The 25,075-nt window shown below is 40.3% G+C and overlaps 1 protein-coding gene across 1 annotated transcript in view; it reads left to right on the forward strand.

The window, feature by feature from the left end:
* KCNAB1 (potassium voltage-gated channel subfamily A member regulatory beta subunit 1) overlaps positions 1 to 25,075 on the forward strand; it is a 190,908-nt gene that overhangs the window by 143,501 nt on the left and 22,332 nt on the right. The window lies entirely within an intron of this gene.

Consider the following 25,075-nt stretch of genomic DNA (forward strand, 5'->3'; position numbering starts at 1 on the left):
GCATGTTTTATTAGTGGTTTTGATTTGTGGTTACTATCAGGTTTGTATGTAACACCTTCTGCATATAGCAATCTGTATTGAGTAGATGGTTATTTACCTTTGAACTCATTCTTTACCCCTCCCATTTTAGGTATGTGGTGTTATCTTTTTTTTTTTTTTTTTTAATGTTTGGTTGTTTTAGAAATAGAGAGAATCTGCAGGGGAGGGGCAGAGGGAGTGGGAGACNGAATCTGCAGGGGAGGGGCAGAGGGAGTGGGAGACAGAGGATCTGAAGCAGGCTCCACATTGACAGCAACAAGCCCAATGCACACTAAGCTACCCAGGCACCCCTATGGTGTCATCTTTTACATCCTTTTATTCTGTGAGTTCCTTGACTGAATTTTTACCAAAAAATTCACTATTACTGCTTTTATTTTTTTTTTCTACTTTCCGACTGTCGTTTTTGATCTTTCAACCCAAGAATCCCCTTTAATATTTCTTGCAGGGCTGGTTTAGTGGCTGTGAACTCTTTCAAGTTTTCTTTGTCTGCGACACTATCTCTCCTTCTATTCTGAATGATAGCCCTGCTGGGTAGAGTATTCTTGGCTGCAGATTTTTCCCTTTCAGCACTTTGAGTATACCATGTACTCTTTTCTGGCTTGGAAACTTTCTACTGAAAAATACATTGATAGCCTTATGGGGTTTCCTTTATATATAACTGTATTGTTTTGTCCTGTTGCTTATATTTTTTTATTACTATATTTTGCCATTTTAATTATAGTATATCTTGGTGTGGATCTGCTTTTATTGGGGGTTCCATGCCTCTTAGTTCTGGATATCTGTTTCCTTCCCTAGATTAGGAAACTTTTCAGCTATTATTTCTTTTTTTTAATTAAAATTTTTTTAAAATGTTTATTTGATTTTAAGAGACAGAGACAGAGCACAAGCAGTGTAGGGACAGAGAGAGACAGAGGGAGAAACCTCCCAGGCTCTGAGCGGTCAGTACAGAGCCCAACATGGGGCTTGAACCCACAAGCCATGAGATCATAACATGGGCCGAAGTCAGACACTTAACCAACTGAGTCACTCAGGTGCCCCTCAGCGATTATTTCCTCAAATAAATTCTCTGCCTGCTTTTCTTTCTCTTCTTCTGGGACTCCTATAATACAAATGTTATTATATTTGATGGCAACACAGAGTTCCCTAAGTCTATTCTTGTTTTGCATAATACTTTTTTCTCTCTTTTGTTTAGCTTGATTACTTTCCACTACTGTCTTCATTAATTCATTCCTCCACTTCTTCCATCCTGCTCTTCATTCAGTCAAGTGTGTTTTTCATTTCACTTATTGAGCCCTTTATCTCTGTTATGTTACTCCTTATCTCTGTGTTAATGATCTGATGTCTTCCCCTCTTTTCTCCAGTCTAGTGAGTATCTTCATGATCATTGCTTTAAGTCTCCAACGGGCATGTTATTTATATTGATTTCACTTAGATATCCAGCCATGACCTTGCCTTGTTCTTTCTTTTGGGATAAATCCCTGTCTTCTCATTTTGTCTAATTCTCTATGCCTGTTTCTCTGTGTTAAGAAAGTCAGCTATGTCTCCTGTTCTTAAGGGTAATGGCTTTATAAAGATGAGGCTCTTTAGTGCCCTACAGTGTAGTATCCCCATTCCCCAGGACCTGGTGCTTCTGAAGTATCTTCAAAGCATGCCACATGTACTCTGCTGTTGTGTCCTGGTTGCTTTAGCTTTTAGGCTGGTTGTCTGGCAGTCTCTTTGCCTATTTGGCAGTGTTTGGTCCCTGGCCTGAGTGTGGCAGGTTTTAACTACACGTGCTCTTGTCTGCTTGTGAAACGAGACCTGTTGCCACTGTTACTGGAACCGAAACCTTCCAAAACTTCTGGTTTAACAGATATGGTGTTGGCAGGGGTTTGGAATGGCCTTCTGAGGTAGAATGCCTATTGGTGGAACTGAGGCAAGAGTGACTTGGAAGGGAAGTTCTTCCACAGCACAGGGGCGTGGGACTTGTTATAAGCAAGTTAGGTAGTGGGTGTCAGTGCTATATTGGTTTCTGCAGGTGGCCCTGTGCTTATGCGGAGAGGCAGGGAGGGAAATGGTACCTGTCAGTTTTTTTGTTCCTAGAGAGGTCTCTCCATGAATGCTGCCTCTCTGGGATACCCTCCAAGATGAGCAAATAGGCTCTCCTCTGTGTGCCCCAGTTGCTCTTCAGATCACTGTTTCCATGCTATATGTCTTTGGACCTCGTTTGCCCTGCCTTTTCTCTAAGAGCAGTCCCAATGTCCTCCAAGCTCTCTCAGAGCCAAACACACTGAGCTTTAAAACTCCAGACTTTAAGCCCTACTGGTTGCAAGAACTCAAAATCCGGGCCCTCTCACTGTCCCAGCCAATTGCTATAGGGATTCATTTTCTCTCTGCATTCCCATGTGTTAATCTGTCTTTCTCCCTTCTTCATGACCGTGGCTCCCTCCTCACCACAGTGGCCACATCTGTTTCTCTCCTAAGCTACATCTCCACACTTCCTACTAGCTTCTTCAATGTGGTCTCTTCTCTACCTTTAGTTGTGAAGTTTGTTCTGCCAGTCTTCAGATTAATTTCTGGGCTATTTAGGATGATGTGATAATTATCTACTTTTGTTTATTGTATGAGGCAAGCCTAGGATCCTTCTACTCTGCTGCCATCTTCCCCTACTCTACCTGGATCAATGATTTAATTAAGAACCTCATTTTGTATTTAGTTTCATGGCTTTTTAATCTTTTAGTCTAAAATGGTTCCTCCACCATTTTTTTCTCTTTAGTGACATTGACATTTTAAAAATTCCAAGCCAGTTATTTTGGAGAATGTCCCTCAGTCTGGATTGTGTGATCGTTTTCTCATGATTAGATCAAGATTAAGCATTTTTGTCAAGAAGACTAAACAGGTGATATTAGGTTCTTCTCAGTGTGACCCTCAGAGAATGCAGGAGTGTCACTTTGTCCCATTATGGGCCATGTTTAGGTTGATCACTTGGTTGAGATGATATGTGCCAGCTTTTCCCAGCATGATGGTACTTCTTTGACTTGGTAGTCAATAAATAACCTGGGTATGTGATTCTGAGACAACATGAATAGCCTCATCCTCCACAACCTGGTTTTAACATCTACTGAGGATCCCTCCCCATATCAATTATTACAATGGGGCTGCAAACTTTCTCCATTTATAAGTGGACCTTCTTCAGTAAAGATGAGCTTTCCATTCTCCTCCCCAGATCTCTAGTTCCATAACCCTGGAGCCCACTCACTTGCTTCAAGAATATTAAGGTTGAGTGAAAGGAGGAGAGAGGATCTAGTGAGAAGGGCATACCTGGAGAAAACTTTGCTGTCAGCACAATCCCACCTTAGGAGGAGAGGACTGCCTCTTCACTTCAACCCTGGCTGGGGGTGGAGAGTTGCAAGGCTACTCAGATTGTTTAAGGTGTGAGCCCGACAGTTAAGGAGTATAGCAGCTTGGGAGCTGACTCGTCTCCTGGCAAACCTAGACATGGAAAAGTGGGCTGGTTCTCTCCTTTAGTGGCACAGCAAAGGAGTATACCCCCTCTGGAGGTGACAGGGCATCTGTGAATTTTTCCTGTGTAGGCTTCCTATCTTCTAGGACAGCCTCCTGGAGACTTGGGGGTTGGAGGTGAACACCCAGATGTATTAGGAGAAGGGCACAGAGGAGAAGCAGGAAGTAGATGAATAAAGAGACCAATCATGTCTCATCTCACTGCCCCTTCCTCCAGGCTGCTCCTCTAAGCAGGGCCCAGCTAGGGAAAGGAGAAGTATTTGAGTTTGGAGTTTTGATTGAGATCTATGGGGGCTATATTTATCATTTTAAATGATATCAGGAATGGCTGTTATCCACGAGTGGGCAGGAAAGCTGTGGGACCATCCTGAGTTGTCATCAGAGCCAAGGGATACTTGTTCCCACTGAATGTAAAGGGATAGTGAGAAAGTTAAAAAAAATAAAATTGTGTTATGATTACAGTATCCTGAGTCATGCTTATTCCACATATTCATTACATATATTTAAATACCTAACTTTAGGGGCACCTGGGTAGTTCAGTCATTTTAGTTTCTGACTCTTAATTTTGCCTCCGATCATGGTGCCAGAGTCGTGGGATCACGTGGGATCCGTGCTGAGTGTGGAGGCTGCTTAAGATTCTCTCTCTGTCTCCCTCTGCCCATCTTGCCAGTTCATGCTCTCTCTAAAATAAAAATTAAAATAAAAAAACTAATTTTAATATCAATCTGACTTAGTTTGTACATGAAAGAAATTAACTTTTCCACTAGTTTCAGAAACCGAATTTGTTTCCTTTATACGAAAATGTTCACTATAATTAGAAGCTTAGAAAGCCTTGTGTGCTTAAGATTCAAAGTCTCTACAAGTTACAAAATAAAGCATTTGGCCACCTGTATATTAAAAAAAAAAAGTATGCATTATGCACAGACATCTCCGATACCCCACCAGGGTCCTTCCCCACACAAAATCTCCCTGGGAATCTGAAGACTCTTGAAAGTGTCACTTCTACTTTGGTGAGTAATTGTTAAGGGTCAAATACTGAAGAAGATTATAAGCTTTAAAACCTTAGCCTCTGCAGTTTGGAATTTATCCATCCTTTCTAAATGTATCTCTATGTTGGGTTTTGTTCTATTTTAAATTCTGAAAGGTGAGCTTTTGTTGTGACTAGCTTCAATGAAGCCAATCATACAAGATTAATGGTAATTAGATGAGATCATTTTAAACAACTTTTGAAACCCTAGTAGAGTCAACCTAGAATTTCCTTATATAAGAAAATTTGTTTTTGTTTTCTTAAGGACGAGTGGATAGAAAGGATGGGTACAGGGAAGCAAGAAAAAGGGAAAGAAAGTAAGTTCAGTATTAGTATTTTTTTACTTGAAGAAAGAAGGAAAGTGTTGCATCATTAATATGTAAGCTGGAAATAAATTCGGTAATGGAATGAACCCAATTGCCACCTATAAATGAGTGCTTTTATCTAGTAAGATGAGAGAAAAAGCAAACTGATATAAAAATCCACACAAAGCTTAAAAGAAATTTTAAAAAGGAAGATCTGGATACCAAAAAGAATAACCAGGGCAAGAAAAAATGGTGAAATTTTGTTTCTCCCATCCATTTCCCTACTCTTTTCTCAAGCATGAGACAAATATTGCAAGTCTCTTTCTCAAAAAACCTATAAGATGCATTATATATTTATATTTATATTTATATTTATATATAAATGTGTGTGTGTAATATATTTTTTTTATTTTTTTTTAGTTTACATCCAAGTTAGTTAGCATATAGTGCATAAAGATTTCAGGAGTAGATTCCTTAATGCCCCTTACCCATTTAACCCCCCCCCCCATCCCACAACCCCTGCAGAAACCCTCTGTTTGTTCTCCATATTTAAGGGTCTCATGCTTTTGTCCCCCTCCCTGTTTTTATATTATTTTTGCTTTCCTTCCCTCATGTTCATCTGTTTTGTATCTTAAAGTCCTCATATGAGTGACGTTATATATTTGTCTTTCTCTGACTGAATAACCTCACTTAGCATAATACCCTCTAGTTCCATCCACGTAGTTGCAAATGGAAAGATTTCATTCTTTTTGATTGGCGAGTAATACCCCATTGTATATATATGTATATACTCCATTGTATATATGTATGGGTATATATATATATATGTATGTATATATATATATATACACACACCACATCTTCTTTACCCATTTACATATCCATTATATGTATATATATGTACATATATATATACATACACATATATATGTGTGTGTGTGTATACACACACACAAACACAGACACACACACACACTGCATCTTCTTTATCCATTCATTCATCAATGGACATTTGGGCTCTTTCCAAATGGCTATTGTTGATAGTGCTGCTATGAACATAGGGGTGCTTGTGTCCCTTCAAAATAGCATACCTGTATCTCTTGGATGAATACCTAGTAGTGCAATCTCTGGGTCGTAGGGTAGTTCTATTTTTAATTTTTTGAGGGACCTCCATACTGTTTTCCAGAGTGGCTGCACCAGTTTGCATTCCCACCAGCAGTGCAAAACAGATCCTCTTTCTCCACATCCTTGCGAACATCTGTCATTGCCTGAGTTGTTAATGTTAACCATTCTGACAAGTGTGAGGTGGTATCTCACTGTGGTTTTGATTTGTATTTCTCTGATGATGAGTGACATTGACCATCGTTTCATGTGTCTATTAGCCATCTGGATGTTTTCTTTGGAGAAGTGTCTGTTCATGTCTTTAGCCCATTTCTTCACTGGATTATTTATTTTTGGGGGTTTTGAATTTGGTAAGTTCTTTATAGGTTTTGGATATTAACCCTTTATTTGATATGTTGTTTGCAAATATCTTCTCCCATTCTGTCGGTTACCTTTTAGTTTTGCTGATTGTTTATTTTGCTGTGCAGAAGGTTTTTATTTCAATGAGGTCCCAATAGTTCATTTTTACTTTTGTTTCCCTTGCCTCCAGAGATATGTTAAGTAAGAAGTTGCTGTGGCCAAGGTCATAGAGGTTCTTGACTGCTTTCTCCTCGAGGATTTTGATGACTTCCTGTCTTACATTTAGGTCTTTCATAGAATGCATTTTAATTGTCATCTTCTAGCACTCACCCAGAGAAGAATATGGTATACTAAAAACAGGTCTATAACTGAGTTCATTCATTTATTTATGTTTAATTAATATTTATTGAGTGCCCACTGTACACTAGGCGTTTTTCTTGTGCCTGGAATATACAAGAGAACAAAATAAACAAAGATTCCTACCCTTGTGGGACACATTTGATTTAGTAAGACAGATAGGGAATAAAGAGTAAAATAAAAAATCATGTAGACTATTAGAAGATGATCGAGTGTTAGAGAACCAAGGAAAAGGTACAGCAGAGGAATTAAGGTGGGAATGCTCAGGGAGTTGTAAGTGGGCACTGAGAAGGTAAGATGATAGCAAAGACTTGAAGAAGTAAAATGAGTAACTAGGAGGGAGATAAGAGCATTTTTTCTGGCTAAAGACATAGTGCAAAGACCCTGAGATGAGAGACACCTATTGTGGTTTGAGGAACATCAAGAACATCAATGTGACCACAGAGTGAAGAAGGAAAAGAGTTCAGAGAGATTACAGAGATGTTTTGCAGCCCTCTGAATTTCGGACAAATAAATGACATGACTTGACTTAGAATAAATTATAAAGGGGCAAATGTAGAAGTAGGGAGACATGCTAGGAAATCATCATAGCAACCTAGATGAGAGAAGACAATGGCTCAGATGAAGGTGCTAGCTGGGGAAATGTGGAGTTTGGATAAATACTGAATGTAGAGCCAGCAGAGTTCCTCATGGATTGGATAGGGGTGTAACAGACAGAAGTAGAGAATGAATCTAAGGTTTGAGGTCTGAGTCACTAGAAGGATGGAGGCTGTCAAAAGCTGCCATTAACTAACATTAGAAACACCACAGGTGGGGCTGTTTGTGGGGGAAGACTAGGGAGCTTGAGTTTGAGATGTTCATTAGACGTCCAAGTGGGGATGCTGAGGAGGCAGCTGGACACTGAATCTGAAACTCAGGAGACAGACCTGAAATAGAGATGTAAGTGGAGGATTTGTCTGCATGTTAAAGATATTTAAAGCGTTAAGAATTGGTAAATCACACAAGGAATAAAAACAGAAAGAAAAGGTGGAAAAAAGAGAAAAAAAGGACCAAGGACTGAGCCCTGGAGGTCTTCAATATTTGGAGGTTAGGAAAAGGGAGAGGTTAAAAAACAAAAAACAAACCAAAAACAAACAAACAAAATAAAACAAACAAAAAACATATCAAGGAAGAAGACATGATGAACCCTATCAGTGCTAGTGATGTGTCAAGTCAGATGAGTACTGGGAATTGTCAATCAGCGTTAATGGTGTGAAGATCGTCAGTAACCTTGACAAGAGCTGTTTTGGTGAAATAGGGAGTGGATGAGTGGGTGAAAGCCACCTAATCTCTGAGTCATGGTTTCCTCATTTGAGAAACAGTAAGGAAACCTAATGGTTTAAGATGACAAAATAAAATATTTTGGCCCCTTTCCCTTAAAAAGAAAAAAAAAATTACCCAATAAATAACATACAGGCCAAGGCACAGAAATAGAAACTTCCTGTTTGATAAAAGTAGCAAACAACTGCTAAGCTGGACCTTCATATGTGAAAGTGGGAAAGGCAAAGAGGAATTGCAAATGACTCAGTAGAACTAAGGGAAGATTTATTACAAGTGCTCACAGGTGAAAAGCAAGTTAGTTTCCACTGCACAACCTCAAATTTTTAGAGCATTAGAGGAACCAACCATCACAGAAGATGGGGGTGAGGCGGGAACTGGAAACAAAGTAGTTGTTTAAAAGAACAGAGCTATGAAGGCTCCATGTCCCTGGTCTCCCGGCAGGGTCCTGCCTTTCCCCTCCAATAAAGGAAGCAAGAGGTACATAAACTAGAGCAGTTATTTGAGGGGTTGTAGTCTAGGAGATACCAGACATGAAGGTAGGGCTAGGCTTGGATGGCGGGGGGGGGGGGGGGGGGGGGGGGGGGGGGGGGGGAGATTATGAAGTTAGATCCCAGACCTCTCCTCTCACTTACTGCCAGGTTACGATAACCAGGTTACACTTGCCCCAGGCAGAAGATGAGAGAATACTTCTCTAGAGAATATTTTTTTCAAGAAAAAACAACCTAACAGATATAGACACCGTTGTGAAAGATAACCACAGTGGAAAAAAGTGGTAAATCCCCTAATTATTTCCACAGTGACTTACACCAGTTGACAAGCGCCAACCAAACACAGTTTTAGTGCTTTACTTGTAAACATGAACAGAAACCCAAGGATTACCCAACATTCGAAGAGAACTCACAATATGAAAAATTTTTAAGCTCAAATAGATAGAAGGAAACAGAGTAATTAACAGAAAATTCCAAAGAAACTACAGTTAATCTATTTGGTGAGATAAGAAAAGATACTGCATTAATGGAATGAGAACAGAATGAAAGATTAACCACACAGAATTAGAAAAAAATATGTATACAGATTATAAAATATAATGGCTAAAAATATTAAAAAATTTTAAAGTCAATAAAGATGTAATAAGACATTAAAGTTGAGGGAATATTTCAGAAAGCAGGGGAAGGGAAGACATGGACAATAGGAGCGAAAACAATAACAAAATTAAGATTTTCTCCAGGCAGTCCAACATCTATTCAACTAAAAGATTTCTAGAGAGAACAGATAAAATGTAGGAGAGGTAGTTATCAAAAAAAACAATACAAGAAAATCTCCAGAGTTGAAGAGCATGAGTCTCCAGATTATAAGTGCCCATCAAGACCCAGGACAATGAATGAATAAAGACTCACACAAAGGAACATCATAATAAAATTTCACAACTGAAAAGATGAGGAAAAACATCCTAAAATATTCCAGAGACCTGACAGAGTACACATGTGAAGGACCGAGAATAAGGGCTGCCTACGGGCTCCCAACGGCACAACTGAAAACCAGGACACCAGGCAGCAAGCCTTCAAAATCCTAGCAAAGAGATGGTGGGCAAACACCACCAGCCAGGGCTGAGGAAATCCTAACATTCTGACTTTCTTATCCCCCAAACACAACTCCTCAAAAACTACTTGGAAAATATACTCCACCAAAATGAGAGATTAACACCACAAAGAGGAAGTCATCGGATCCAACTCACTTGAAGGAAGAAGGGAATCTGGGGTGACAGGAAGAGAGATGGCAGCAGGACAGCTGTGCAGAGGCACAGAGAGCAAGCAGTGTAGACTGTAGCAGGAGGACAGCTAAGAAGGAAAAAGAAAAAAGGAATTCAGTTTCTCACAGGCTTGACCACGCAGAAAACTGTATGGAGAGACATTTGCACAAAGTATGGGGAGATTTAGGGAAGCTCCAAAGAAAACTGTTAATGAAGAAATTGTCCACTTGAGGAGAAATGAAAAGTTATAGAGGGAAGAAAATATAATCATTGTAAACTACGTTGCTCAGTACTGGACACTAAGTATGTAGTCATTAAAAAGAAAACAGAATTGGGGCATCAAGGTGGCTTAGTTGGTTAAGCCTCTGACTCTTGATTTTGTCTCAGGTCATAATTTGGCTCAGGCTCACGGTTCGTGGAATCAAGCCCCATGTCTGGCTCTGAGCTGACACCATGGAGCCTGCTTGGGGTTCTCTCTCTCCTTCTCAAAACAAATAAGCATTAAAAAATATCTCTTAAAAAAATGAAAACATAGAATATGAACATGACCCTAAACTGAGATGTGAATATATTGGGAAGATAGGATAGAAGGGTATATGAACAGGAGCTAAAACTCTGACCTCCACGAGAGGTCAACTGATAATGTCTAAAACAGCAGGGCCAAGGGAGTAATGCATAAACATTATTGAAAAATGTAGAGATTAATACTAGACTACACAACCTATTTTGTAAGTGGTTACCTCTGGGGTGAAGGTAGAGTCAAAGGTCTGCCGCTTTTGGTTACAAGCCTTTTAGCGCTGACTCTGTAAATGATGTGCACATGTCACTTTGACAAAGCCAAGGATTCAATCAATAACCACACACATACACACACAAATGAGATCAAAATGCCAGGGGTATTGAGTTGTCAGTATTAACTATGATCTCATGGCTGTCAAGGTCCAGGCACAGTCCTTGGGGTTTATAAATACACAATCAAATTTTCCTTCTCCTGATTCCATAATCAGAAGCCAACCCATCTCTCACTGCATCCCTCCAGAAACATAGCAGCACCAGAGACTTACCAGCCATCTCCTAAAAACCTGTGTCGAGGGGTGCCTGGATGGCTCAGCTGGTTAAGCCTCTGACTTTGGCTCAAGCCATGATCTCATGGTTCGTGGGTTTGAGCCCTGCATCGGGCTCTGTGCTGCCAGCCCACTCAGAGCCTGGAGACTGTTTCAGATTCTGTGTCTCCCTATCTCGCTGACCCTCCCCTGCTCACACTGTCTCTCTCTCTCTTTCAGAAATAAATAAAACATTTTTTTTAAAAGTTAAAAAACAACAACAACAAACCTATGTCAAGCCAGACTTCTTTCCTTGGAAACCTCTAAAACAGGCTGTGTGATATAATCTGCTGCAGGATGAGAAGAAAACATAAGTTCCATTTATTGGGTATCTTGTTATTTTTAAAGTTTCTATTCATTGGATATACCTTATTTTTCTATTTTAAACTATCCACTGATAGAATTTCAAACATTAAAAAGTAGTAAGAACAGTACAAAAGATTCCTATATACCCTCTCCCAGATTATTTCAAGTATTAACGTCTCACATAACCACAGGACAATGATTCATGTCTAGAAATTAACAATGACACTATAATATATAATCTATAGATCTTATTTGTATCTCTGTGATTGTCTCACTAATATTCTCTCTTGGTCCATTTCTACTTTAAGATCACACATTGCAGCTCGTCTTCATGTGTCTTTGGTCTCCTTTAAGCTGGATCAATTCCTTGGTCTTTCTTAATCTTAACAGTTTAGAAAGTATTAACCAATTCTTTCGTAGAATGTCCCTCTGTTGACATTCTTCAGATATTTGCTAGTGATGAAGACATTTTGGGCAGGAGAACCACACAAGTGATGTTGTGTCCTTTTTGGTACTTCATACTGGCGGGAGGGTGTGCATAATGTTCATTTTCCCCATTACTGATGATGTTAACTTTGATCACGTGGTTAAGTAGATGTCTGTAGAGGTTTCTCCTCTATAAAGTTACTCTTTTTGTCCTGTATTGCATGATATCAAGTATGTATATCGTGTATACCTAACGAGTATGTTTGGGGAAAATACTTACAAACTGTGCAAATATCCTTGTTTCTCATCACACTTTTGCCTACTTAATTTTAGCATTCCTCATTGATTCTTCCCTGAAAAAAAGTACTATGGTGTTTACCAAATGGTGATTTTCTATTTCTAGCATACTTACATTTTGGGGGGTTGGAATTCAACTGTAAGGAAGTGCTTTTCCTTCTCTTCTTGTATTTATTTATTCAATTGTTGAATGGTTATTCAATAAATTTTTTCAATTATTTATATCAATATGAACTCATAGATACTGATTTTATTCTATGAGTTATAATTCATTACTATCATTATCTATTTTGTTTGTAATTATTTATATCAATATGAACTCATAGATACTGATTTTATTCTATGAGTTATAATTCATTGCTATCATTATCTATTTTGTTACTCCAACTATCCCCAAATGTCCATCTGAAGTATCGTGGACATGCCTTCCATGTTCTTCTGGCATGTTTGTTTTTCAAGGTCTTTTTGTCTTCCCAGCACAAAATGTTCCAAGCTCACCTGTGCTTTCCCTAGGCCTGTAATCAGCCATTTCTCCAAAGAGCCCTGGTCCTTTTAATGGACTATAGTATTTTGCAGCCAGGATCTGAGTTCCATTACATCTATAACGTAACATTTATAACGCAACAGCTTTGCAGTACAGGTACTTATTTTAACCAATATACTTAAAAACAAAAAAACGGATTGGGAAGCAAAAACATTCTGAAATCAAGAAGCACTGCTCATTGTTTCCTTACCCTGAAATGTCCCCTAGGAAGACATCCTGATCCCCTTAGTTGGAATTAATCACCCCTTCTTTTTCACGTGTACAGAATGATGGTTCTTCCTCTATTTCACATTTAGTTCTTCCTGCCTTATGTTGTAAATGGTAGTTCATGAGTGAAGAACAACTCAGGAACTAGTGATCTCTTTCTCCTTGGTTCTGCTCATCCTGTCAACTTCCTAGACTGAAAGAGGTTCACGTGTAAAAGGCAACGAAGGCCGAGTAGGGAAGAGAAATGGTCCCTGTGGCTGTGTCACAGAGAAGCACCGTGTGGTCACACTGAGTAGGCGCCCGTACCAAGTGAGTGATCTTGGAAACAAAATGGTTCCTGTCAGCTCCTGAAGCAGTTCTGCCCGTGGCATTTCATGCCTTTACTGGAACCTGTCATGCTCTAACAGGACTTCCTGGTCTACTCTGCTTGTACAAGTCTGCCAATGTCTGAAATTTCTAAAATACTGAAATGTCCTCTGTGTTTAAGAGCAGATTAGAGCCAGGCTGCCTGCTTTCACCTACTAGCTAAATATCCTTGAGCAATTTATTCACCCTCCTTGTGCCTCAGTTTTCTCCAGTGCAAAATAAGAAGTACGAGTAACAACCACAGTCCTTTCCTGTAAGGTCTTTGTTGTGATGACTGAGTTAATATATGTAAAGTCCAGGTGCATTATTTTTTTTTTTAATGTTTATTTATTTTTGAGAGAGAGAGAGAAGGGAGGGGCAGAGAGAGGGAGACAGGGAAGCAGGCTCCCTGCTGTCAGCTCAAAACCCAATGCAGGGCTTAAACTCACGAACCATTAAGATCATTACCTGGGATGAAGTTGGATGCTCAACTAACTGAGCCACCCAGATGTCCCAGTCTAGGTGCATTATAAGTGCTAAGTTACTGTTTGTCATTATTCCTAATGCTCCAGAAGACAGAAGACCCTTATACTTATGTGAGGGAGCCTCACAAAATGTGGCATGGAAATATACAAAAGTTCAGGGCAAAAAGGACTAGATCAAACTAGGGTTTTGTGTCTAATTAAAGACCAGTTCCCAAGGGTGACAACTCATTATAACTTTAGTCACTGACCCCATTCTTACTGCTCTTTGCCTTACAAGTAGGCAAGGCTTTCCCCTGAACCACAAAGAAGTGTGCTAGGTGGATATGGGAGGACGGGGAGCTAGAAAAGCCACAGACTAAACATAAGACATTTTCCTTCCATACCAGTTTTACTCAAAGACGTGTAAGGAAAAATATTCTCACTGCTTTGAAGCAAATGCTTTTTATGGTGTAGAATAGCCATTTGCATAGATTTTTATGGTAAAGTCAAATCTGTCTAATAACATTTGCTTTTGTGGCCACTACGATGGCTTATGTGTTAGAAGCACTGAGGAAGTATTGTCTTACCCTGAAAACCTGGGTATATCCTCTCTTAGCAGAAGATCCTAATAAGGAAAGCCAGGGGAAACAGCCATCCTTGGGTCAGGAATGGGGAAGAAGGTGAAAAACGGGAAAGAAAGCCCCAAAGAAAGAGATTAAGGGCTTCAGATACAGACAGACAGTATGCGGAACAGTGAAATAGATACAAGGAAAAGGATGTGAGCATCCCAGGGCAGACCCAGGGGACAGACTAGCTTCTTCCCACATGGCTCTTGCAGTGAAAGGGGCCCAGCCACCACTGGGCCTGCCTATGTTTTAATCTACAGAGCAGCAGATGCCTTGTTTTAAGCATGAACAGAGTGAGTTTTCCCTCCTTACCAGGTAGTTCACTGTTGACAAGCTGAGAAAATCTTCCCATTCCACCCTATCAAGTTTAAAAGTTGCCTTTTAGTTAGTTGCCTTTGGTTAGTTACCAGCTACCTGACAAATATAGATAACTGCAGAGCCAGGGTGGATTTGGGGCTGCCAGTGAGCAGCATCTGCTGCTGCAATAGAGGGTTTGGTATCACTAAGATTAAGATAGCATCTTCTCTCAGATGTCTTCCGTGGTAGAACCAGGAAGTAAGGCCAGCTCTACATCTTTAAAGAAGCAATAAAGATTGCTTCCTGTTATAGCATAAAATGGATTTGCCAGTAGAAAATCTCATTAGGATAAATATTTTTTTTACTCTTATCAATCCTCTGCCAACTTGCTTGCTTTCTTCTTACACCCACAAGATAGAATTCCTTTTAGAATAAAGTGAAAAGCCTGTCCTAAGAAGCTGATACACAGACAGTTGTATAAATAAAAAGCTCTAGACAGGGTAATAGAATAAGTAGCTACAGGTCAGGATTCCACCTCTGTCTGGCCAACGACAGGGACATCTCATGATTGAAAAGATCAGAAATTCAAGGCTTGAGTCAGATCTCCACAAAGCAATGGCAGAGGCTCCCTGGTGTAAAAATAACTATTCCACTGATAATGAAGATAGAAATAATAGGCATCATATAGGATGGGTGGCGGTTAGTTCCGTTTATATTTTAGTATCTCCATGAACATTTGGAAAACTGTTCCTTAGTGAGTGTTTTGATAATACGTGCCTAAAGGTCTGTTTCCTTTATTAACCCTCGATGTGCTTCAAATAGCAAAGCCAAAAGAATGGGCATGAAATATATAAATATGGATGAGGAGAAAGGGAAAGAGATATTTCTGCTTCATTTTGTTTGAGTATGAAGATTGGTGGGTGGGGCTGGCTTTATGGAACAAGCACAAACCTGGTTTCATCAAGTTTTTCATCTTCCCGAGCCTCAGTTTCTTCACTGTGAAACAGAAATGTAGTAACACCACCTCATAGGGCTGTAGTCAAACTTAGATGCATTAATGTTGATAACATGTCCAAGATAGAGCCCAGTGAATTATAAGAACTCAGTAGAGTTAGCCTTCTTCCTGTCCCTGTTTTTGTCATGCGCAACCAGACCTGATCTGAGCACAGTGGAAATTGTGGGTTTTCTGCTGAGCAGCGATCTCTCTTTTCTCAAATACCCAGGTTTTCATGTGGGTGGTGACCCTGCCCCCAAACCACCAACTGACCCATAGGAAAGCCACTTCCTCTCCCCTTGCTGGTCCTTGGTTCTGATGTGGGCTCTGGGTTATGTTAAACCAATTAGTCCCTTTTTTTACCTTTGACCACAGTCACTGGCTCACATGACCAAAAGAACCTAATCAGAGTGAATCTCAGGAGTTTGAACACTGAGGCAAAAGGGCCCTGCTGAGTATGAACAAGGAAGCACATGGTCATAGATGCTACTGAGAGCCACAATAATGCCACAGAGGAAACCGGGATGGGGATAGCAGAATTAGGAAAAAGTTGGTCTTCAGTGATTTGTTGGAACAATCAAGTCTGAAGCATATATAACCTCTACACCTCCAGTGACAAGAGCTGGTAAATCTTTTAGAATTTAAAAACTTTCCATTGAGTTTTTAATAATTTACTTCTAAAAGAAAAACCTAAACCTCATACATCAAGAAGCTAGATTCATCCTCATTTATCAGTAAGAAAAAATGCAACCCAAAGCAGATCACAAAATGCAAAGATGATCCTTCTCAAAGATATCATCTTTAAATATTTTATATACTAAGGTTAAATGAGGGTGTCTCTATAACATCTCCCTTATGTTTCTAGGTATTGCTGATTAGGTTTTATTGTCATATACCAGAATTATCTTATACCATAATTCTTCCTGATACATAAGAAAGTTTTCACTTTGTTGTTTTTAAGTTAGAGTAAGTTGGTTCTCCCAAATAAATCTACATGGCAGGTTAATTTTTTAAATTTCTGCATAGAGTTTGTAGATAATTCATTCTGTTACATTGACTGGGGGGGGTGGGGGGATAGGCAGTAATGAGCAGCTGGCAACACCTGCTTTAGAATTTTCTAGACCAAAATTATCTTAGCGTTTGCTATAAACTGAGATTTGTGGCACCCTAAAATTGACATGTTGAAACCTATTCCCAACGTGATGGTATTAGGAGGTAAGACTTTTGGTAGGTAACTAGGCCATGAGGGTAAAGTCCTCATGAATGGGATCAGTTCCCTTATAAAAGACACCCCAGCAATCTTCCTCTGCCTGTGAGGACATGGCAAAAAGATGGCTGTCTACAGACCAGTAAGTGAGATTTCATCAGAAACTGAATCTGTCAGAGCCCTGGTCCTGTATTTCTCAGCCCTGGACTATGAGAAATGAACATTCTTTAAGCCACCTGTAGTATTTTTATTACATGTTTATGGTATTTTTGCTATAACAACCTGAACAGACTAAGACAGCCATGTTCTATGATGAAATTTGTGGGGCTTAACTGGCAGGAACTAAACTTTATAAGTTTTGACAGAAGGAAAGAAATTTTTTTTCTAAGTTTAATGCCTTCATTTGTATCAGAGAGATATCCCACTTCAGAAGAAGACCCATGTTCAAACTATAAAAATTCCTTTTTTAAAGATTGACTAGGGGCTTCTGGGTGGCTCAGTCAGTTAGGCATCTGACTTCGGCTCAGGTCATGATCTCACAGCTCTTGAGTTCGAGCCCTGCGCTGGGCTCTGTACCAACACCTCAGCCTGGAGCCTGCTTTGGATTTTGTGTCTCCCTCTCTCTCTGCCCCTCCCCTGCTCACGCTCTGTCTCTCTCTGTCAGAAATAAATAACATTTAAAAAAATTTTTTTAAAGATTGACTAATAACATTGTCAAAGGGAGCCTCAAGGTATTAACTTGGGCTATAAGCTAGTTTCCTACAATCCACTGATGGTATAACTTTAAGCTTCACAGATGAAGACATTAAGTTACGTATTTAGCAAATTTGCACCATCCTGGAATTTCACTTCACTTTAGATTTTTAAAAATCTGTGTATTTTTTGCCTTGCTCCAGACCAAATTTAAGGCAATGGGTTTATTTACTCTCATTTTTAATTTTTTTAAGTGAATCAGAATTCATTCCATTGTTCACAAATCTGTAGACTCTGACATATACAAGAACAGCACTGTACTCATCATGGATGCTACCTCCTTTTTATCAGGACAGAAATCATCTCTTTACTATCATTTACTATTAGCCAAATACAGGTATCACTGATAGTTTGGAATAACCTCATTTTAGTAGGAAATAGTGAGGTCATATTTAGATTATGTTGAAGGAAGAGGTAGGATTTTATGAACCACGTTCTACATAATTATTTCTTGGGGAGTGGCAGCAGGCAGTAGTGGCTAAGTGAAAAGCTGGAAAGATTGGAGGTGGTGATCAGAGAATTACAGGGAAATAATGAGGATGTAGCAGCACTGAAAGATAAGAAAGCTCTGTCATTGCCTTAAGCAAGTCGCTCGGCCATACTTATCTAAGTGTAAAATGAACAATTGCTCTTTTGCTAGAGCACATGTCTGGTGGAGAAAGAAATAATATTAAAAGTATACAGCATCACATAGCCTCCCTGCTCTGCAGGGGGAGCTGAAAAGGAATGAGGAGTCCCCAGGAAAGCAGTGTCTGTTCTGGAAAAGTCACAGCAATTCCAGGCTCTTGCTTCAGGGAGCTGCTCTTATTTGCAAGTTCTGCAAATGGGAATTATTGGTTCGAGTTTTGTTTAGTTTGAGATGGGGTGCAAAGTAGAGAAGGAGAGAGGCATCACAGAGGGAGGTAGGGAAATGCCACAGAACTCAAATCCAATTAAATTATTTCTCTGCTCCCACCCATTTATTCTTACCAGTCCTGTATAGGTGGTCCAGTGACTCACTTTGGAACTTACAGGTATTTACCAACTACTATTTTTGTTCAGGCCCTTTGGACTTGAGGTCAAAGTGAGACTACAAGTGTCCCATGTCAGGAACTTATTCCACATTTCAGAATAAGATTCAGAAATCGCATCTGGGCAATATCGGAGGCCCATTTCAAAGTGTCCAGGAAATACAGTGTTTCATTGAGGACCATGTGCCCTTTAGGGACAGGGTAGCTACAAGGTAAGGACAATGCATTGTCCTTGAAGAGACACAGTTCCATTCTGGGGTCAGAGTTTTGAACAAAGTTTAACCTGAAAGGTTTTACTGGCTTGATTCAGTCCATGTATTGCTTTCTAGACTCTTGAATCTTGTCAATTATGATCATTTTGGCCTATGTCCTGACCCAGAAAGCTATTCTTTGTAAGCTATCTTGTGAAGACCACTTTTTCCCTGAATTTCAACAGGTCAGATGCAGACACAATCCCTTTTTGGGCTCTTTTTTCAAAGAGTCATCAAATTGGAAGTCTTTCTTCAAGGAAGCAATAAGAGAGCTTACGTTTCCCAAGTCATTCATACACATCATGCATGAACTATAGTCATCGTGTGTTAATGCAAAGGGCTGGATAGAACTACACACAGTGCATTTCATGTTCACAGAACACAGTGGAATTAAGCAAACACCCTATTATTTTTCTGTCCCCCAGTCCCCCTTCCCCCACAGTGCACTATACACTAAGCTTTCAAGAACTTCAGAGCTAGAAGTGGCCTCATAGATTATCTGCTAACAGCTGCCCAAGCGACTTTCTGAGCCTCGGGTTCTTCACCAGTGAAATGAAAGTTAACGTATTATCCAGCAAACCAGTTTTAAGAAAGATTCCTTATGTGCTTGATTATTATCAGTCTGCTCACTTGTGTTGAAAACACTGAGATCCAAAGGTCAAAGGATGTTCCCGAGGCAGTAAGATGATGGGACAGAAACCCATGTCTCCTGAATCCTGGTGTGTGCTCTGGAAGGCCAAAAAAGTCCGGCTTTCCTCAGACAGTCAGCAAAGCTTTAAGGCTAAACATGATGTGCTCCACTTATAGGTACCAGTCTCCATTCCTGTAAGGAAGGATAGTTCTCTGTCTCCAGACACTCAGCTGGGCACTGAGGGAGGATTCTGTACAGCCAGGAAGATAAAGGATTGATACAGCAGTGGGAAACCCCTAAGCCACAAAGAGGCACCATTATAAACCCACCACCACAGGTTTCTGAAATCAAATAGGCAAATAAACAGAAGTTAAGTAAACAAAGAGCTGGTTTGGAGTGAAAAGTGTACTCCGGTCTAGACCTAATTTTTTATTAGTGTCTATAACTGCTTGGGTGAAACCAAATCTCTACATCTTACCAGTGCCTCAGTCTCCACCACGGTCCTCTCTGAAAAAAGACAGGATCTGGTTGAACCATACGAATGACACTATCAATAGTCAACCATTTCTGAATTCTAACAATGGCAATTTCATGTGGTTAAAAATATTTGTGGAGTAATCCCTAACATTGTTTTAAAGTGGTACCTTTGCTTGATAGGGAATTTGTTTCCCTTTTTTCTTTTTTACATTATAAAAGTATGATAACACATTTCCAGAAATTTCCAGGAATCTTGGAAAATAGAGAGCAAAATTACATAGAGTTCCGCCACATGGTACAATTATTATTTTGTGTATTTCACTCTTGGCATTTTGTAAGCATATTTGAAATATTTATATTGTTAATAACATTCAAGCTTTTAATTATACCTTAAAACAATGAACTTCTAGCCTGTTTCTTCATCTAGAATAAGAGGAAACTGCACTGGATTATCTCTGAGGTTTCTTTTGTTTTCATCATTCTGTGTCACAATGGCCAGATTAACTTGAGTCCAGTTTATTTGATTAAAACACTAATTTCTGCATATTTTAATCTGTACTTATTGTGGTTTATTGGGCAAGCTGTGTAACTATTTGCTCACAACTTTCAAAGCTATTGGGTACATTTCCCATGAAAAATGGTTTAATGTAAGCAACTATTTTTTTGTATATAGGCCAATTTTAAAAAAAAAACATGTTTATGAACACATGTTTTTGCACTGAAATTAAACAATTTTATTAAGTCCTTTACCATAAAATACATATTTTAAAATACAGATGACCTTCATTACTGGAAGATGAATGTCAACATTTTTCTTTTTTTGTAACTAAAATTTTGTAGCTAAAATCTGAGCCTATTTGAGAAGAAACAACCAGGGCCACATCCTGCTTGCATGTTACTCAGTTTGTGTTACAATTTTAGACTCACAAATTGATCTACACACATTATCTCATGTCAAGCTTTGAAGAATGCCACAGGATCAATATCGTCCTCACTTTACAAATGAGGAAATGGAATACTCACAGGAACGAAATTGACTTGTGGCATTTATAGAGGGCCAGCTGTGTGCTAAGGATACAGGGAATAAGAGAGAGCTTCCTGTGGCCAGTGGGTCAAAGTATAAAGATTGTTTCAATCTGGAAAGGAGTACACAGGGAACATTTAACGTTTTTCAATAGCTTAGATGGCGTTTCTCAAACTTTGAGGTTTTAGAGCCAATGAAAATAACACAAAGGCCTAGGCTCATGGAAGTAGGCTAAGATCTGGACCTCAGCCTTTTCATCAAATTCCTTGGGCGACTTCAATTCATACCAAAGTGTGTGTATGTGTGTGTACGCGTGCATGTGCACATGGAGGTCCCAGTGACTGTTTGCATGTGCACTACAGCAAATCATCAGAGGTTAAATTACAGCATGAAGCATTTAGATGAAAGAGCAGAAGAGGAAAGGCAGGAGAAAGTTTATTCACTCTAAAATGGCTTACTTGGGAATGGGATAAAGCAGTGTTTCTTAAAACACACCAGAATTGCTTGCAGGGCTGCTTAAAACACAGACTGCTGCCCCCCACCCCCCGAATTTATAATTCAGTAGGTCTAGAGTAAGACCCTATAATCTGCATTTCTCACAAGTTTCCAGATGCTGATGCTGCTGGTCCAGGGGTCACTTTGCGATGACTGGTATAGACAAGCACAGTGGTTCTAAACCCTGGCTGTACTCTAGAATCACCTGGGATGAGTTTCTAAACTGTTGATGCTGGGGCCTCACATCTAAAGGTTCTGATATAAAAGAACTCCAGTGGAGGTCCCATAGTGTAGTTTTTGTGTTTTACTGTGCAGTCCCCGTTGAGAACCACTGGTGCTAAGGCTTCCTGGAAAAGCCAAGGGAGTTGCACTCTGTCCTGGGTTGCCAGATTTAATCATGTTTTTCTGCATGTCCTTTCCCAGAGGCAGGTGCATTGCAATGCACATAAAAACCCTCCTAACATCCTTTTCCCACCTGGAATGCATGCTCTGTTGGGGATGCTTTTAAAACACATCTCCACAAGACAGGAGTAAAACCGCCTGGAATCGGTTGATTTTTTTTTCTTTCAACAATGCTGCCCTCTTGTGTCCTTAAAGAGTAGAATTGTGTAAAAGCCCACTTCAGCCAGATCAGTATGGCAATTTCTTGCTACATAGCTAAACAACTTGGGGGATTTTTCTCTGATGTTAAAAAAAAAAAAAAAAAAAAAAAAAAAAAAAAAAAAATTATAATTTATTATGTTTAATTATTTTCATTAAAAATTTTAAAAATATTTATTTATTTTTGAGAAAGAGCACGAGCGGGGGAGTGTCAGTGAGGGAGACAGAATTTGAAGCAGGCTCCAGACTGTCAGCATAGAGTCTGACACAGGACTCGAACTCTCAGACCGCGAGATCATGACCTGAGCTGAAGTTGGACGCTTAACCAATCGAGCCACCCAGGTGCCCAACTTTAATTTTTCATCTGTGGCAACGTGAATCTCCAACTGCAGCCCCTGTTCTCTCACCAGTTTTGCCTGCATTCAGTGCTGCAGCCTCCTCCAAGGATAAGAACTTCCAAGAGTTCCTCATTCTGCCAGAGTCAGAAGCACAACAGATCTGGGAGGAGCCAGAAATTACCAGCAACTAAAATATTTGGGGCATTGTAAAGTCTTGCATAGGCTCATCCATACTCGGAACCACCTATGGTCACCTTGTCCTTCTCACACCTACCTCTTCTTCACTTGGTTGATAGCTTATTGGGAAGAAAATGCATTGGGAGCTCCCATGTCTTCCCACAATGAGTTTGACAAACCTTTTGGGGTTCCAACATCTGGAAGAAGTGTCCTCTGCTCCTCACGGGGACTTTGCCAGTCCTCCATCTGACCTTATCAAGTCTCTCTCTCCCTTCTGCCCCAGCCTCCAGCAGGGATCATCAACAATTCCCTTTTTATATCACTCCCAGTGGCAGACAGGCTTACTCTTACATCTCCCATCTTTACAACGAAATTCTCCTTTGACCCCAAGTACCCCTTCAGCTATTGAGCCATTTGTCTGTTTCATTCACTTCCAAACTTGAAAGAGTCCACTCAGGTTATGCCTAAAGCCTGTCTTCCCCACACACCTTTCTTCGATCTGCGCCAGCCTGGCCGTGGTCCCATCACACACCTGATACTGAAACGGTTCTTCCCGTGGCCTGCAAGGACCTCCCTGCTGTTTGGCCAAAGCCAGCAGGCACTGTTTTAGTGACCTCTGCTCTGAACGCTCAGAGTGTTCCACTCTGTGGGCACAGTTCCTTCTTGAGGCACTCTCTGCTCTTGATTCTGAAACGTCCCATGCCCTGGCTTCCTTCCTGCTCCTCTGGCAGCTGATAAACTGGAACCCTGCAGTGTCTTCTCTGACCCCTGGGCTGGCTAGTAGAACCTTTTCTGTTTTCTTGACAGACTCCCCTTATGTAGGCTCAACCACTTCTGGGAATTTAAATACAACTAATAGACTCGTCACTGATAAATGTATCTTCTCCAACCCAGGTTGCTGACCATGTGATTCATCCACTGATTTTTACCTGATATCTCCTCTTTAGGGTCTCACAGGCATCTCCATTTGTTGCACGTCCAAAGAGGTGTACACGTGGGGCACCTGAGTGGCTCAGTCAGTTGAGCGTCCGACTTGATTTTGGCTCAGGTCATGATCCCAGGGTTGTGGGATTGAGCCCCAGGTCAGGCCTAGAACTGAGCATGGAGCCTGCTTGGGATTCTCTCTCTCCCTCTGCCCCTCTTTCCCACTCACCCTCTCTCTCTCTCTTTAAAAAAAAAAAAAAAAAAAAGGAACTCTTAATTTTTCTCCCTAAACCTGTCGCCCCCTCAGTCTTCTTCATCCCTGTAAAGTGGCCAGATATCTGGAAGATCACCTTGATTCCTTCCTTTCCTCTTTTGCCACATTCAGTCCATACTCAGGTCTGGTGGATTCTACCTCTAATATATATTCTGAATCCATCCATGTTTTTGTCTGTACTACCACCACCCTCATCTCCTTTCTGGAATACTGCATTCCTTCCTAAAGATCTTCCTGCTTTCTGCAATCTCTCCCCCTCATCACTGATTCCCTATCGCAGAGGCAGAAATAGTGTTTGAAAATGTAAACTACATCCTCTCATTTCCTTACCTAGAGAGTGCTAACTTCCCACTAAACTTGGAATAATATACAAACAACATGGTTTGCCCCCTGCCCACTGTATCCTCTACCCTGTCGTCCTTCCTTCCTCAGCTCCTGCCACAATGGCTAGGTTGCTTTTTGCTAGAACTCACCAAGCTCTGTCCCTGCACACTGTTCCATCTGCCTAGAATGTTCTCTCTCTGTTCTTCACATGACTGGCCCCTTTTTTTATTCCTGACGCCTAAACATTCCTCCCTGGGGAGACCCTCCTTGACCTCATTCCTTATCTCGGCCCCCTATTTGTTTTCTTCATAGCACTTCACATTTTATAATTACTTACGTGTGTACGTCACCATTCTTACCCTCTCAACTCTAAACTCCCGAGTCCAGGAGCTCTGTATGTGTTTTGCTCCCAGATGAACCCGGCAACCAGCCCAGTCCCTGGCCAATAATTAGGTTTTTAATATGTGTATGGTGAATAAGTGAATGAAGGTAAAGGAAGTCACGACTGCCACTTCACCTTAACTGCTCTTGTCAAAGCCTCAGTAACGACGATGTGGCCAAACCATTAAACTGTCCTATGTTCATTTTACTGATTACAGAATTGAGATAGGGGAGTGTCTTGGGTTCAGTTTATTCCCTGTTAACCTCATCAGTGTTTACCGACATGATTGATTCACCACAATATCCCCAGCACCCTGCGCTGCAGACACTTACTAAATACTGCTGATGGAATGGACTCCTGAGCTCTGAATGAAACAGGATGTGAAAGGGAGGGGCCGGTGCAACCACGGAAGTGTCTAAGCAGGGCGAAAACTTCTGGGGAGAGATTTAAATAATGGCTTTCTGCTTCTAGAAATGTTCATCTGAGAGTCACTCATTTCCATTTGTATAATAAAAGGAAAAGGTTTCATATAGCTTTTTTGTATCTCATGTGCTTTATAAAGGGAGAGTGAACTTATAGCTTCAGTTGCTGGGTGATTACTGAGTTATTACCTGATATTTAGAAGCCTTTCTCCAAGAAAGAAAAATATTTTTCGTATAAGCCAAAGTCTACTTCTGTTGAGAAGACAATGGTGAGTAAAAAGCATTCCCATCTTCCAAACAAAGAAACCAAGGGTGATTTAAAAGCCAAACAAGCAAGAAAGCCAACTCTCTAATGCTGGCTGTCTCACTCCATATCCTGTCTCCTACCATTTGAGATATCAATTTGCTTGTGACAAA

This window comes from Hyaena hyaena, unplaced genomic scaffold (genome assembly GCF_003009895.1).
Source record: "Hyaena hyaena isolate Hyena2069 unplaced genomic scaffold, ASM300989v1 scaffold_105, whole genome shotgun sequence".
In the NCBI taxonomy this organism is placed as follows: Eukaryota; Metazoa; Chordata; class Mammalia; order Carnivora; family Hyaenidae; genus Hyaena; species Hyaena hyaena.